The sequence below is a fragment of the Phacochoerus africanus genome, chromosome 1, assembly GCF_016906955.1.
Source record: "Phacochoerus africanus isolate WHEZ1 chromosome 1, ROS_Pafr_v1, whole genome shotgun sequence".
In the NCBI taxonomy this organism is placed as follows: domain Eukaryota; kingdom Metazoa; phylum Chordata; class Mammalia; order Artiodactyla; family Suidae; genus Phacochoerus; species Phacochoerus africanus.
Genome location: NC_062544.1, coordinates 59,503,773 through 59,520,986, shown reverse-complemented (window position 1 = coordinate 59,520,986; position 17,214 = coordinate 59,503,773). Strand labels below are relative to the sequence as shown.

General features: G+C 45.4%; 1 long non-coding RNA gene and 1 other non-coding gene across 2 annotated transcripts; both read left to right on the top strand.

Moving 5' to 3' along the window:
- The first annotated feature begins 4,387 nt into the window (after positions 1-4,387).
- LOC125119797 (uncharacterized) lies at positions 4,388-14,473 on the top strand. Its single transcript, XR_007133175.1, has 3 exons — positions 4,388-5,129; positions 5,952-6,082; positions 13,714-14,473. It is a non-coding gene; the product is annotated as an uncharacterized LOC125119797 (long non-coding RNA).
- LOC125114492 (small nucleolar RNA SNORA76) lies at positions 5,936-6,045 on the top strand. The gene has a single exon (XR_007131818.1). It is a non-coding gene; the product is annotated as a small nucleolar RNA SNORA76 (small nucleolar RNA).
- Positions 14,474-17,214: the final 2,741 nt, after the last annotated feature.

Genomic DNA, 17,214 nt, shown 5'->3' with positions numbered 1-17,214 from the left:
ACTTCCTGGGACCTTCCTGGTCCTGCTGCCCAGGGACCCTGCCTTCCTCACGTCTTGGATAACAGTAAGTCCTCAGAGATGGCAACAGTTGGAGAATCAAGGTAGGCGTGCGAGGGAGCCTTTTGAGGTGTCTCAAAGCCAAAAGGTAAAGATGATATTTCTTCCATATACACAGAGGATCAGCATGGAGAGAGTATGGGTCTTGAAGTTAGATCCACAAGGTTTCAAATCCCAGCTCCAAATTCATAAGGTTTGTTAACTCTGGCATGTTCCCATCAAAGCTATCAGCCTGTTTCGTAAGTTGGTGGTTCAAATAATGCGATATGTTGCCAAGAGCCTAGCAGCGTGCTTGCCGCACAGATGCCTGTTAAATCCTAGCTCGCGCTCTATTCTGTTCCCTTTTCCCCCTGGAGTGTCCCGAGGAACATGGATTTCGTTGCCAATCCACCTTTACCCAGATCTCCCTGTACAGAGTGTCTTCCTCTCTGAAATTGATCTCAAATTCCTCACCATTCTGTGAGGACCCAGAACACTGGCCTGCCTTGATTTCATGAGTTCTCTTGGGGCCACTGCAGAGGCAGTTATGACCTCCTCCAGTCACCAGACCCAAAGTCTGCTTCCTCAGTAGCTCTCAGGGAAGGGCCATGGAAGGGGCTGGGCAGGACGGAAACATGTTGAGAATGAAGCACTTCTAGAACTTGAAAGCGTTTTGCTTTGGAAATGTCACCAATCCCCTGACACCCTCAGCTGAGAGTAAACATATTTAAAAGCCAAGAAAGGAGTTCCCTGGTGCCTCAGCAGGTTAAGGACCTGCTGTAGTCACTTCTATGGCTCAGGTTCAATCCCTGGCCTGGGAACTTCCACCTGCCATGGATGTGGCCAAAATAAAAGCAGAGAAATGTCCATTTTATTTTTTACACTTGTTGTTAGGCTGTTTTTGCTGTCCTGTAGAGCACAGAGCTGTTCTCCACTGAATAGAAGACTGAGTACATGGGGAGAAGACCTTGGACTTTACAAGTAAGTGGACCTGGGTTTGATTCCCAGCTCTGCCACTCCCCAGCTTATGACCTTAAGCAAATTAACCCCACTGAGAACATGAGGGTCATGACACTGTATTAGTTTCCTCTTGCTGCTGTAATTAATGACCGCAAATGTGGTGACTTGAAACAATACCCTTATTTTAAAGTTCTGGAGGTCAGGCGTCTGAAATGGGTCTTACTGGGTTGAAGCCCAGTGTCGGTGGGCAGGGCTGGTTCCTTCTGGAGGATCTAGGGGAGAATCTGTCTCCTTGCCTTTCCAGCTGTTAGAGGCCACCTGCATCCCTTGGCTTGTGGGCCCTTCCATTTTCAGAGCCGGCAGTGGCTGCAAGTCACATCTCCTCTGACTCTCACCGCCTTCTTCCACTTAGACCCTGCAGTTAGAGGATCCCACCTGGATCATCCAGGGTAATCTTCTCAAGACTCTTAATCTCTGCAAAGGTCTTTTTGCCACGTAAGTGAGGAAAACCTTCTGGGGGTCCAGGGATGAGCATGTCAATGTCTTTGGGGCTGGGGTGCATTATGCTGCCTCCTACAGGCTCCTAACCTGAGGGGTTCTTGCAAGGACTGAAGTGATGGTGCCTGGATCACAAGGCACTCAGCTTGCTGCATAGCGGCCCTGCTGGAAAGTCTTGGGCTTCAGTTAGACTCTGAACTTCTACGGCAGGTAGTGGCGCTGTCCTCTTCTGTCTTTTACCACACCCAGCACATGTTTACGAAATGCTTCCCAAACTGAGTTCCAAGCCATGTTCAGAGCACACACAGCAGGCTGTGGTCAGAGCACCCTGGCCACTCACTGTGTTGTGTTCTCTGGAAAACAAATGGGCAGCAGCAAACCACTTTCGGATAGTTTAAGTGCAGATGCCTCGTGGCTCCAGGCTTCACAGCTCTGCTGAAGGCCAGTTCCAATAAGCGCTGTCACTCAGTGGAGCCAGGTCCTGGCTGTGTTGACACAGCACGGTCATCTTGTGGGAGCTCTGTCTCCACCAATAGGAGACAGACCCTCACTCGACTGATACACACTTGGCGAGAGGTTGAACCATGAAAACCTCGTGAGTGCCCCAAACACGAGCTTTGTGGGAGCCTAGTGTTGTCCATTAGGCTTGGGATCCAACCTAAATTCCTCCATCAGTACAGACATGGCTCTCATTAATCACACAGCTTTGAGGCTAGGGAAGCAGCCAATTTGGTTTTCTTTGAAAGGAAATTTGATGTTTACCAGCTTCCTAATATTTTTCTCAACCCACCTCCCTCCCATACTTAATAAGAGACAGACTCAGGATCCAAAAGAAGTGCTCACAGACGGGGGTTTAGAAACAAAAGGTAAATAAGATATATGACTTTCATTAAAAACATAATAACTGGAATGAAGAAGAATGGGGCAAATGTGACTTAACTACAAGACGTGGAGGAGTTTCTGTTGTGAATCAGCAGGTTAAAAACCCGAACTAGTGTCCGTGAGGATGTGGGTTCAATCTCTGGCCTTGATCAGCAGGTTCAGGATCTGGCATTGCCACAGCTTCGGGGTAGGTCACAGATGCAGCTCGGATCCCAAGTTGCTGTGGCTGTGGTGTAGTTTGGCAGCTGCAGCTCTGATTTGACGCCTGGCCTGGGAGCTGCCTTACGCCGTAGGTACAGCCCTAAAAAGAAAAAAAAAGATGCAGAAATAAAGTGGGGATTAGTGTTGATGACAGTGCCAGTGTGGGCCTGGGTGGAGAGGAATGGCCACTGCCCTTAGGACAGGTAAGAGCTGGGCAGAGTCCAGAACACAGGAGGTCCTGTTCTGCCCACCCCCTGCTCAGTTCTGGGTGCTGAGCTGACAGGAAGCCGCATCGGGCAGGAGTACTGGAAGTGGCAATGTCAGGAATAGTGGGAAAGCTTGGGAACACCGATTCTAGGATCTAGTGGGAATTAATTAAATATACTTAGCCATTCTTAGCTGGAGAAATGACACTGCAAGGGAGTCAAACTAGGAGTGTGTTTTGTCCCCCACATCCCACCTGTCTGAAACTGCTCCCTCTTCTCTCTGCTTTTCCAAATCCTACCCTTCCTTCAAGCTGTACTTGAAGACACACCCCTCGGATCCCTGGGACCTGCGGGAGGAGAGCAAATGGAGCCCCACACACCATATGTTGAAATGTTTCAGTTATAAATCAAGCTGACAAAGTATTGAGTTAAATATGCTTTATCCTCCTGCCTTGGTCATTATAACTTAGAAGCATCCAAAAGTTTAGGTTCAAACTTTGCGTTTGCGGATTTCTTGCATTTCCTCCCAGAAAGAGGTGGCATGGAAAGACATGACCCCTGACCTCTCAGTCCCCCCCGACTTCCCTCCTTCAGCTCCATTCTGCCTTGTGTGTATCTGCATAGAAATGCCAGCTCTCATGTCCAAGCTCCATCTAATCCCCTGCAACCAGCCTCGCCAGGAGGAGACACACGTAGACCCTGCTAATGAGCCTGGAGCCACTTGGCCAGGGGATTCTGGACTCCCAGGGTCCTGGAGAGTCAGGATTATGGTCTAGACCTCAGGGTAATGTAGATTCCTTATTCCCTGGAGAAGGGCACAGTCCAGGGAAGGCCGGAATGAGACCCCTCTAAACCCAGGGATTCAGAGCGGGAGTCCCTCTCAAATGAGCTTTGGGGCAATATTATTTCATTCCTTTTCCGTGAAGCTTTCCCAATATCTCCTCAGTCTCCGTAAGTTTTTCTTCCTCTGACCTCCTCCTCTGTTTGCTACTTGCTCTCTGCTGCTCAAGAGCAGAACAATGGAACTTTGGAAGGATACACCCCTTCCTTACCGCTGGGGGCCGGCCTCTGAAATCACTCAGCAGGGAGGCCAGGAGGTGCACAGGGGTACTTGTGAAGGCTGATACCTGCTTTGACCCCCTGATCCTTTTTCAAATGGAAACTTCAGCTTCATAGACCCAGTGTCTTATTTTCTTTAAAACTTAATTAACTATCAGTTTAATTCTTTATCATCCTATCAGTATTAGCACAGCTGTACTTCAGGAGAGAATGCGATAATGCCCCCCAAACCTACCACCCTTTGGGGGAGGGAAGCCCCTAATAATATCACTATGCATTTTTAAAAAATGAATCTATTTTGGGAGTTCCCATTGTGGCTCAGCGGAAATGAATCTGGCTAGTATCCATGAGGACACAGGCTCGATGCCTGGCCTTGCTCAGTGGGTTGAGGATCCAACGTTGCTGTGAGCCGTGGTGTAGGTTGCAGATGCGGCTCAGATCTGGCATTGCTGTAGCTGTGGTGTAGGCCGGCAGCTACAGCTCCAATTTTACCTCTAGCCTGGGAACTTCCATGAGCCAAGAGTGCAGCCCTAAGAAGAAAAAAAAAAAAAGTGAATCTATTTTGTAATTTTAGGAATTGATTGGTTACTCTTATAGAAGGCTTAAGGCCCAAAGCTTTATTTTTACTGCATAGTGACTTTAGTAAATCAAAATTTCCCCTTCATCTTAATCTTTTATCATATGTGCCACAAAAACTTCATGATAGGATGAAGGCCCATGAGACTCAGTTTCTAGTTCATCTGTACCACTCCAGCATCCTTACAGCCACTTAAGTACACACATGTTTGCCAGGAGACCTTGGAACTCAGGGGTGAATGAGTCTGCAAAGCCCTGAAGCCAGTTCAGAACATCCACTCACTTCCACTCTGTTTCCAGGAAAGAATGTATAGAAACCCCCTTACCGTGCCCCACTGCTGCTTTCCATTGCAGAGAGTAGCACCACGTGGTGCTGCTAGGGATCTTCCTGCTTATCTGTCTAGTTCAACCTCCTCACTTTACAGATAAAAGAACTGCCTCGGCTCCTTTCCTTGTTCAAGGGATTGAAGACTAAACGTCTGGTGTTAGGAAAACCATCCGTGAAGAAAAGACACGAGTTCTCTGTGCTGCAGTGAGCATTTTTCTCACATAGGTATGGAGAAGGGAGGCCTATTTGCTTTAATGCAGCTAAATCTCTTTGTCATTCCATTCATTTATGCACCCTAGAATCTCCCTAGTCACCCTTCACTTTGTCCTCACTGGAAGAAGTGTTCTCATGCATGGACAGCTTTGAACATTTTTTTGAAAAAGGTAAAGTTTGGCAAATGAACCATTTTTAAGTGTACAATTCAGTAGCATTAAGCGCATTCACAATGTTGCATGGCTATCACCTCTTGCCCAGTTTCAGAACTTTTTCATCATCCTCAAACAGAAACCTTGGACCTATTAAACAATAAGTTCCCACCCCCTTCTCCCCTGCTCCCCCCAACTCTTGGGCACCTCTGCTGTACTTTCCATGTCTATGAATTTGCCTACTCTAGGCGCCATATATAAATATTTGTACTGTATCCTTCTGTGACTGGCTTGTTACAGTTAGCATAATGTTTTCAAGGGTCGTCTGTATTTCAGCATGTATCAGCATTTTCTTCCTTTTTAAAATGGAATACTCTTCCATTGTGTCCGTAGGCCACATTTTGTTTATTCATGCATCCACTGGTAGCACAGGAATTGTTTCCATCTTTTGGCTATTCTAAACTATGCTGCTCTGAACATGGTTGTGCGAATATCTGTTTGAATTCTTGCTTTCAATTCTTTTGGATCCACACTCCAAAGCAGAACTGCTGAATCATACAGAAATTCTATGTTTAACTTTTGGGGGAACTACCACACTGTTTTCCTTAATGGAAAACATTTCCACCAGCAATGCACAAGAGCTCCCATCTCTACATATCCTTGCCAGCACTTGTTATTTTCTGCTGATTTTTTTAATTTTAATAATTGCCATCCTAATGTGTGTAAGTGGTAGTTCACTATGATTTTGATTTGCACTTCCTAATGGCCAGTGATGTTGAGCGTTTTTTCATGTGCTTATTGGTCATTTGTTTATCATCTTTGGAGAACTGTCTCTTCAAGTCTTTTGCAGGCTACAGTGCCAGAGCACAGGCTTGTGCATAACTGGGGCGTCTGTCCTCTAAGACTGTGGCCCTTTTAACCGCAAGCAACACGGCAACACGGAAAGAAAGAGTCTTCCGCCCATTTCTGAAGTGAGTGTTTTGTTGTTATTGTTATTGTTGGATTGTAAGAGTTCTTTATATATTCTGGATATTTAGCCATTATCGGATATATGATTTTAGAAACATGTTATCCCCATTCTGTGGGCTGTCCTTTCACTCTCTTAATAGTGCTCTTTAATATACAAAATTTTAAAATTTTGACTAGGCCCAATTTATCTATTTTTTCTTTTCTTGCTTCATCTAAGAAATCATTGCCCAATCTGATGTCATGATGATTTTTTACTTATATTTTCTCCTAAGAGTTTTATAGTTTTCTCTTAGGTTTAAGCCTCTAATTCATTTGGGAATAATTCTTGTATACATTGTAAAGGAAGACTTGAACTTCATTCTTCTGCATGTGGATAATCCATTTTCCCAGAACAATTTGTTGAAAAGATTATCCTTTCTGCATTGAGTGATCTTGGCACCCTTGCCAAAAATTAATTGATCATAGGAGTTCCTGTCCTAGCACAGCAGAAACAAATCTGACTAGGAACCATGAGGCCGTGGATTTGATCCCTATCCTCGCTCAGTGGGTTAAAGATCCGGCGTAGCTGTGAGCTGTGGTGTAGGTCACAGATGCGGCTGGGATCCAGCATTGCTGTGCCTCTGGTGTGGCTACAGCTCCGATTAGACCCCTAGCCTGGGAACCTCCATATGCCACAGGAGTGGCCCTGAAAAAGACAAAAAGACCAAAAAAAATTAATTGATGTATATGAGAGGATTTATTTTCAGTTCTCTATTGTATCCTACTTGTTTATATCAGCAACCTTAGGCTGGTACCACACTCTTTTCATACTGTAGCTTTGTAGTGAGTTTTTAAATTAGGAAATGTTACTTTTCCAACTTTGTCCTTCTTTTGCTAATATGTTCTTTTAAAACTGTGTACCTAGGCAGCATGCAATTCTGAAAGATATTTTCAAGAGTGGCACAATCTAAATCTGTCAAACTTTAATACAGAAACTAAACTGTTTTCTTTCCTTTCTTTGCTGCATTAAAAGGGTTGAATGAAAATACACCTTGCTTCTTTGTACCAAAACCCACCTCTTCTCTTCACAATCTCTCTGGCAGGTTCCAAGGGTAAGGCAGAAGTTGATTCTGGGTGGAAAGGTTCTGCTTGAAGAATTGTGAGAAGAGGGGACCGGGTAGAGGAAAGCAATGCTCCTGGGAAAGGAAGGAGCTCCCTGCTAAAAAGAGGATGGAGGGGAGTTCCTGTCATAGTGCAGCAGAAACGAATCTGACTAGGAACGATGAGGTTGCGGGTTCCATCCCTGGCCTTGCTCAGTGGATTAGGGATCTGGTGTTGCTGTGTCTGTGGCGTAGGCCGGCAGCTACAGCTCTGATACGACCCCTAGCCTGGGAACCTCCATATGCTGCAAAAAGACACAAAGACAAAAAAAAAAAGAAAAAAAAGAAAAAAAGAAAGAAAGAAAAAGAGGGTGGAGGGGAGGCTATTGCTCAAAAGAAGGAATTAGGGGGCTTAGTGGAGATGCTCCCAGGGTCTAAGAATTGACTCCAAGGATGTTACCAAGAATAAGGAGGACCCTTGTGCCCAGGTTGGTGGAACTGAAACAGGACCACCGAGGAGCATGAATCAGGCCCCTGGGGCCAGAGCCTGGTGCGTGGCACTGCTGAGTGGAACCAGCTGGACACCATTTCAGCTGGAACAGTGGTTTTTAATGACACCTCACTACATGGAGGTTCCTCGTCCCCAGTACCATCACAGGAAGAAAAAAATTCCTAACAATATTTTATTTTTGGCATAATTTCACTCTCTCCTCCTACCTCCTTGCTTTTTAAAAATGTGCCTCAAGTGGCAATCAGTGATGCCTCCAAGTTGGGACTTGTAGCTGGAGCAGAGAAAGAGTTAGATAACAGGAACCGCCGGCCGCTTAACTCTCGTGTGGGTAAGGATGAGGTAATGACTGTCAGGCTGGGCAATGTGACAAGGAAGGGGGCAGAGCAATGAGTAGGACAAGAAAGTCCCAGAGTGTGCCAAGGGCCAGCAAGGAGACTCCCAATCCTCCATGACAGCCAGGGCCGGGCAGTTAGAGGAGGCAGGAAAGCTGTCATCAGGGGGAATGAGGCAGCCCAAAAGGATGGCAGGGAGGCAAGAAAGAACCAGAAGCTTGGTTAAGGCTGGCTTGGCAGGGGGTGGGGTGTGGGGTTCCCGTTGTGGCTCAGTGGAAACAAATCTGACTAGTATCCATGAGGATGCAGGTTCGATCCCTGGCCTCACTCAGTGGGTTAATGACCTGGCACTGCCATGAGCTGTGGTGTAGGTTGCAGACGTGGCTGGGATCCCACGTTGCTGTGGCCGTGGTGTAGGCTGGCGGCTACAGCTCCGATTCGACCCCTAGCCTGGGAACTTGCATATGCTGCGGGTGCGGCCTTAAAAAGCCAAAAAAAAAAGTACCAGACACTTGTGGCAAGAAGGTAGTTGATTCAGTCAGTACCTCCTGAGGCCAGGGGAGCATATGTGCTCCAGGGAGGAGGAGGAGAAAGCAGGAGGTACCCAGGGGAAAATGTTCAGGGAGTGGCTGATAGTGTGAGTCTGTGGGCCAGAAGGAGGTTGCCCTGGAGCTGTGTTTGACAATTCAGCATCTAGCTAGTAAAGCCATCATGGAAAATTGATGAAATCACCCAGGTAAAGTATACAGAGATGGGAAAAAAGGTTGAGATAAAAATCCCCGGGGTACAGCAGCATTAAGAGAACTAATGCTTGAGAACAAAACAAAAACCAATGCGTGAAAATGACAAGGACTAAGGAGGTGGGAAGAGAATGAAAGGCTGTGGGGGAAAAAAAAAGGGACAAGAAGTGACCAATAGTCTCAGCTGCCATAGAGATGCTAAGCTTTCCTGTTGAATTTGGCTGTTAGAAGAATATATTAGGGTTTTTTTTTTTTTTTTTCAGAGAAACAAAAACAGTATGTATATAGCTATGTATATAATGATATAAATTTGTGTATACAGTGTCTAGCGATGCATATATAAAGCTGTGTAACTATAGCTATAGCTCTATATGTTATCTATATCTAGATTATAAGGTACTGGCTCATGCAGCTATGGAGGCTGAGAATTTCCCTGGTCTCTCTTCCACGAGCTGGAGACTCAGGAGAGCCAGTGGTGTAGTTTGAAGGCCTGAGAGCCTCAGGGGCTGATGGCATAGATTTCAATGGGGGTCTGAAGGCTGGAGAATGCTGAAGGCAGGAGGAGAAGGATGTTCAAGCTTACATGATCAGGCAGAGAGGGTGAATCCAATCTTTCGAAGTCTTCACACACGGTATGATGCCCACTCACCTTGGGAAGGTCATCTGCCATCAATCCAAGTGCCAATCTCCTCCGAGAACCCCTCACAGACACACCCAGAAATAATGCTTAATAAGATAACTGGCATCCCATGGCCCAGTCAAGGCGTCACATACAATTAACCATCACAGGAGTTATGAGTCACTTTTGCACGAATAGGTTCATGGAAGTCAGCCTGCAGGGTACTGAGGGTGGCACTAAGGAATTGATGTGGCAGTGCCCCACACGTTTTCCTCAGCAGCATCACTTTTAGGAAAAGGATAGATGCTTCAATATATTTTTTTTCTTTTTATGGCTGCACCCAATGGCATATGGATGTTGCCGGGCTAGGGGTTGAGTCAGAGCTGCAGCTGCCGACCTACACCACAGCTTGAAGCAATGCCGGATCCTTAACCCACTGAGCGAGGCTAGGGATCGAATCTGTGTCCTCACAGACACTACATTAGGTTCTTAACCCACTAAGCCACAACGGGAACTCCAAGAAGAATTTTTTTTAATGGGAAGGAGGGGTGTGACTTTAGGCTGAGAGGAAGAAGAAAGAAGAATGTAGAAGCTGAAAACCCAGTAGAGAGTGATAAATTCAAGCAGCAAGAACACAGAGACTATACAGGGTTGGGGGAGGTTCTTGTAAAATAATAACCTGACTGGGAAGGTGGTTGTTGACTCTGCGAAGGGTGAGAAAGCCGTAGCAGGTGAAGGAGACTGGGGGCTCCGGGAGGCAGCAGTGAGACCGGCTTGAAGCAAGATCTTAATTTCCTTTAATTTCCTCAGGAATTAAACTTGAGCAGCCTGGTTGTGAAAGCCAGGAATCCTAGCTGCTAGACCCGCAGGAGTTAGAGGCTAAAAACAGAGTTGCCCTGGTCTTGCCTCTGTTGAAACCAAGAATGTCTTGAGGAGGCAGAAACTGTCAAAACAGGTGCAAAGTTTATTATTTATTATAAGCACAGCACATGTGGGAGAGTACAGGGAAACAGTTTAGAAGCAAATAGGACACTCAGGTGTATGAATGCTCCCGTCAGTGGGGAGCAAGCCAAAGTGATAATTTAAATCACTTATATATGAGTTTCTGTCGCGGCTTAGTGGAAATGAATCTGACTAGCAACCATGAAGACTCAGGTTCGATCCCTGGCCTCCCTCAGTGGGTTAGGGATCCAGTGTGGCCGTGAGCTATGGTGTAGGGCCCAGATCTGGCATTGCTGTGGCTGTGGTGCAGGCCAGCAGCGACAGCTCCAATTTGACCTCTAGCCTGGGACACTCCATGTGCCGTGAGTGTAGCCCTAAAAAGAAAAAAAAAAAATCACTTATATAAAGGCAGTTTTTCTGGGTCTTTGTTCTCCTATCCCAATTGTCTTGCCTTGTTTCTCACATCCGATTGAACCCAGGTCCCTCCCGATATGCATGTGCATCTTTCAGCCAAGATGGATTCCAGCACATGGGTTTATGGGAATATTCACAGCACTTATTATGGGGTAGAGCTCTCTCCTTTTTCACCTCCAAGGAGCCTTCCTGAGCATGTGTAATCAGGGTCTCCCTGACCCCAAGGATGAGAAAGATGTGACCTTTTGATCTTTTACCCAAGCAGGGCTTCGCCCCTCTCTGCCCCTGCCATTACCTTTATTTCCAAGTGTCTGCAGGAGTCAAAGTCCAGCTATTTACTCTGTTCCTATTATTATATTTGTATTGAAGTATAAATAGGATAGTTGTAAATGTCTAGCCTGGAGCCCATCCATCTCCTGCCTCAAGAGACATGGTGCAGCAGCTCTGAGACAGGCTGGGGCCAGCATGCTGGGCACACAGAAACCAGAAAAAGATGCAGGGGCACAGGCTGGGGCTCGACCCAGAGACAGACCTGTTCGGAGGCCTTAGATGGTAGGTACTAAGCAGGATTGTGTGTCAGAATCCTTGCTGGATATTTTCAATGTCTTTCTGATAAATGACAGTCATTTCTGAGAGTGAGAGGGCAGGGGTGTGACTGGGGGCCTGAGGAGAGCACAGAGAATCGTAACCCCTCCCCCTTGGAGAATGAAGGAGAGATACCTGGGAAGATGCTTGATCCCTCCTGAGGCTATTATGGCCACACAATCCATCCAAGAGTGGTTTCCTTTTCTAAGTTTATCTTTGCTACTTTATTACCAACATTCTAAATACATATGTATTATATTTCTTTTTTTTTTTTTGATCTTTTTGCCTTTTCTAGGGTTGCACCCGTGACATATGGAGGTTCCCAGGCTAGGGGTCGAATCGGAGCTGTAGCCGCCGGCCTACACCACAGCCACAGCAACGCGGGATCCAAGCCATGTCTGCGACTTACACCACAGCTCACGGCAACGCCGGATTCTTAACCCACTGAGCAAGGGCAGGGATCGAACCCACAACCTCATGGGTCCTAGTCGGATTCGTTAACCACTGTGCCACGACGGGAACTCCTGTGTTATATTTCTAAATACATATGTCTTTATATATTTTGTGCTTCTAATTATATGTTTCTATATATATATATTTAATATTTCTGAACACACACACACACACACACACACGCCTATCAGATGGCTAACTGTTAATTTCAGATGAGCTATTTGCTACCATAAACTATTGGTGAGACTGTAGCATCTATGGATAAAATGCACACAGCACCATTAGAAGTTCGTTTTTGCCTTTCTGGGAGGGGCGCTATGTCAGGACTGATGTATATGAGGATGGAGAAGAGAAATTCACCCTGCCAGGACTTTAGAGTCTGGTCAGGGGATACGATGTTTATGCAGGAAACAACATTATCTCAAGGTGGTGAGAGCCAAGTTCAACAAAGGAAGTTCTGTATCAAAAGAAAAGTGATTCAAATGAAAGAGTTAATATTAATTGAGCAGCTGCCAGTATATTTGTTTATTTTATTTTATTTTATTTTATTGGTCTTTCTCTCTTTCTAGGGCTGCAACCTCAGCATATGGAGGTTCCCAGGTGAGGGGTCCAATCAGAGCTACAGCTGCCGGCCTACACCACAGCCACAGCAATGCAAGATCCATGCCACATCTGCTACCTACACTGCAGCTCAGGGCAATGCTGGATCCTTAACCCACTGAGAGAGGCCATGGATCACACCTGTGTCCTCATGGATGCCAGTCAGGTTCATTAACCGCTGAGCCACAACAGGAACTCCTGTATTTGCTTATTTTAAACCCTCCCCGCAAGAGTTCCTCTTTTTGGACCCAACGACGCTTCAGCTCAGAGAGGTTAATTTGCCCGGAACAAATCAAGTGGAGAGCTCACACAGGCTCCCTCCGTGGTATCGTTTTTTTCTCATCTAATTCCAAGTTTGTGTTTTCATTAGCTGCTGTCTGCAGGGACCCTCCCCAACCCTTTCTTGCTTAAATGGTATGCTTGACATCTCCTTCTGTTTTCTGCGCTGGATGACCAGCATGCCTTCAATTCTGCCAAACTCTTCTTCCATCTGCCACCAGTCAGACCAGGTCATCCCACCTTTATCTGAACTCACCTTAAAGGGACTGGTGCAACTGGGCGCTGGTTCTGTGTCTACACTCTTACTAAGTGAAGTGGTCCTATGGTTTTTGTTGAGCTTCTTTGTGGTGGTGTATTCTGCTATCTCCCTGTTTAATGGGCAGAGCTGTACCATTTTTATTGTTCGTGCCTCTGGGGAAATGAGGCTTCAGCTCATTTAATTAACTGGAGCTACTGCAGGGTCCAGAGTCATCAAATCTGCTTCTGAACCATGGTTGTGATGCTCCAGCCTTAAGTGACAATGGAGTGGCCACTGCTGATGTGATTTAAGTGGGGTTTACAGGTGGAAGAAGAGTCAAGCCCTCTCATAGTTTAGAGCTACCCTTTGAGGTTACGTTGAATTACTAGAAAGTTTAAAAAATATGCCGATGTAAAAGCTGGAGCTTTATAACACCAGGACATAGTTTATCACTGTATTATCCAATGTTATTTGACGTCTCTGTATAATAACTATTATTGATGGTATAACCAAAGCTTGCTGTGTTTTGGAATTACGCCCTCCTGAGTGGATTGTCATTTCAAAAGTTTTTAAACAGCTGCCAACACTGTAATGTTATATTCTCATGACATGATTAACTGTCAACATGTGGTTCCTCGTGTGGGAAAAAATGTTGACTCAAGCGGAGTGTTCATTATCTCCACTTTAGACAGTTTCAACATGAAAGGAAGTAAAAAAGAGCTTGGCAAGCATGTGGGCTTCTGGCCTTATGTAAGCTGGCTTACATCCCACCTCCTGTGGGCAGAGCAGAAAATGGAAGGGCAAGAAATGGTGCTAAACTCCTACCCATGGTTCGTTCCAGATGGAAAGAACAGGAATCCATCGTGTTTATACACCAGGGAAAGAAATGAATACGTGCTCTACGGACACACTGTTTGCCCTGCCTGCCCCAGGCCTCCCAGGGCTTACTCATCTTAAATCCCCAGCTGCTCTTCACGAACAGAGGAGCGATTTCTCCTGGTCAACAGGCACTAGGATGGAGTCATGCAAACTTGGTATCAAGAAATGGGACCCAGGACCTGGCTATGTTTCCAAATTCCATGGCTGGCTTTTACTCTACAAGGGCTTCTGGAGGTGGGAGACGAACGATACACTCCTAGATGTACAAGATCTTGTAAGACACAGGAAGCCACATGGAGAATGTTCTGCAAATTTATCTGAACGCTTATGTCCCTCAGCCCCCCTTGTTTTTCCAGGAGAGGGTGTCCTGTTGGGGATCTTGGTCTAAACATGAAAACTTTTTTTTTTTGGTTTTGGTTTTGTCTTAAATTTGTGTCTTATTGTTTTCTCTTTATATTTTACTAAATGTCTAAATGGGTATCACAAATAGTATTTTCAATGTTTCTCCCTTTTCCTTTGTCGTAAAAGAAAAGAAACATGAAAATGGGAAAGCTGTGAAGAATAACAAGGAAGTGTTGGCTTTCTCATCCAATGTCCCCAATTCTGTAATTTCCACTCAAAAGAGAGGAAGAACATTCACTGTAGAGTGAACTACAGAAGCAAAGCACCAATGTGCATGATATGGGAATAAAGAACAATGGGAATAAAGCTTGAAAACTTGGTCTGGGGCCAAATTGTGAAGGCTCTTGAATGCCAAAATAGTTGGAGTTTGGACTTCGTTTAATGGGCCATTTGGAGCCCTCAAAGGCTTCAAGAGATGAGAGATGCGATCATATTTATACCTCAATTAAGTGACTTTGAAATCAGTATAAAGAATAGATTGGGAAGGAGTCCAGAATCCCAGCTATGAGGCAGTTTAAATAGTTTAGGAGAGACGATAACACCCCACCCCCTACACCGGCAATTAAAGCAGTTTTGGTATAAATGAGCCATGTTGGGAAAATTATGTTGGAGAAAGTATTTGTGAGACTTAGTCATATAAAAGGCAAAAAGATAACTTGGAGAGAAATAATACCCTAAATTATAAGCCTGAGACAAAAGTCTCATTCATTAAGAATTCATGACAGGGTGTTCCCATCGTGGCTCAGTAGTTAACGAATCCGACTAGGAACCATGAGGTCACGGGTTCGATCCCTGGCCTCGCTCAGTGGGTTAAGGATCTGGTGTTGCTATGAGCTGTGGTGTGGGTCGCAGATGTGGCTGGGATCCCACGTTGCTGTGGCTGTGACATAAGCTGGTGGCTACAGCTTCGATTAGACCCCTAGCCTGGGAACCTCCATATGCCGGAGGTGCGGCCCTGGAAAAGCCAAAAAAAAAAAAAAAAAGAAAGAAAAAGAATTCATGGTAGGAGAGCTACTTAGTGTGTTTTGTGTTAGGACTTTGAAGTGTCCTTGTGACGTCCACGTGAAGGTGTCCAGACAGCTAGGATCTTGGAATTGAGGTTTAGAAAAAAGGTTGAGTATTTGGAAGTCATCAGTATAGTCAAATGGGAGACACAGAGGGAAGAGATGGCCCAGGACAGAAACTTGTGGTGGAGGAGTGGCCAGCGGAGACTGAGTAGGTACCACCTGAGATAGAAGGACCACACTGCAGAAGCCAAGATATTGTATTCAAAAGGGAGCAGTTGTTTGGAAAGAACATTCACGGGAAACTTTGGCATTGGCCATAAGGAAGTCACTGGTGGCCTTTTGAGAAGGCAGTTGCCAGGGAATGAGAGGAGAGAACTGTTCCCGAAGGTTAGGTTCTTGTCTTGTTGCAGAAGGAATTCAGAAGCAAGATGGAAATTGAGGAAGAAAAGGGAGGATTTATTTAAGTGAGAAATACATCTCTTCAGGAGAGGTGGGCAGAAAGGCAAGCAACTGCCCTGGGTTTTTTTGGCACACCGGTTATATGGGACATCCAATTGTATGGGCAGGATATTCACTGGGAAGGTGGGGTTTGGGGGGCTTATTCCTTAATTTTCATCCCTGCAACACCCTCCAGAAGGGAAGAGGAGGGATTTTTGTCCTTATTTGGTTTTATCCGAAGTGTCATGGCATCGGTGTTTGATGGGTACTTCTTATCTGCATAGCTAATTTTATTATAATAAGGGCACAATGAGCAACAGGTTACATTGCTCACTGGAGAGCAGTTACATTACACTGGCGAGTCATGCCCTTTTCCACCTTTCTTTGTCTGCCACCACGACTTACCACCCAAAATGTGTGGTTTCCTATCAGTCTGGAGGATCCAGCTTTTTCTTTGTTCACCCATGGACCTTGCTGTTTGCATGATGCATGGTTTCCTGCCATCTGGCCCTGTGCCCACCTTTTCTGCTCATGCCTAACTATCTGCCTGCTGTAACAGAATGAGGTCCTAGTTGTTGAAGCATGGAAGTCTACTGGAGCCCAAGAGCTGCTCTTGGGGGGTTTTGTAGCGAAGGAAAGAAGGGAAATGCAGGTGGGAGGAAAGCACTTGCCATTTGCATAGTTCAGTAGTTGGCAAGCACTTTATTAGCTTACTTGATTCCCAAGACAACTCAGGAGGTAGGAAGGACAAGTATTGATATGCTTGGGGACAAAATGAGGTTAAAAAGGGGTTAAACATCTTGCCCAAGGTCATCTCCAGCAAATCAATGAGTCCAGAAGTCAGGTTATTTGGCTCATAATCCAATCATCCAATCATCTTTCCACTGTGTCAAAACAATCATTTCTAAAGTGTTGGCTCTGTTTGGATATTGGCATTGAGCTCCTTGTTAAGGGGTTTTAATCTTATCCAGGGGACAGTGGGGAGCCACTGGAGGTTTTGTGCAAGGGAATGCCATGCCTAAATCAATGCCTGGGGAAGTCAAATCTGGCTGTGATGTCTCAGTGCAATGGACACCTTGCGGGTAGACCCTTAGGACATGGCTTCAAACAGGAACACAGCTTAAATAAACATTGAACTGCACGCTGAGAAAGTTACTTCCTATTCAGTTCTGTGGATCTTCTTCCACTTGTGTTAAGGAAAAGGTCTCAGCTTGCCAGTATTTTTTAACAGCCCTCAGATACTCTCTAAGCTCCCTTTTGAACAAAGAGAGAACAAGCCTCAGGCTGAGGACATCTGCAAGCAACTGTATTTTGCTACATTGGAATGACACTATTTGTGTTCATTCTATTTTATGATCACTTTCCAGTTGTGACAAGTAGTACTGATTTCTCATTTATTATAATTATAGAAATGTTACTCTCAAATACATCTAAGTAAAAAAAGTCAAATAAAGGGAAAATGTTAGTCAATTTTAAGACAAGTGGTGTACACATATGGCGAAAAAACCCCACTATGGATGTGCATCCTAATGACTGTGAAGTTTGGGAAATTCTGTTCTTGGAGACTATTGCAGTGGGAGTAACGAGGGTTTAGTCCAGGTGGGATGATGGCAGTG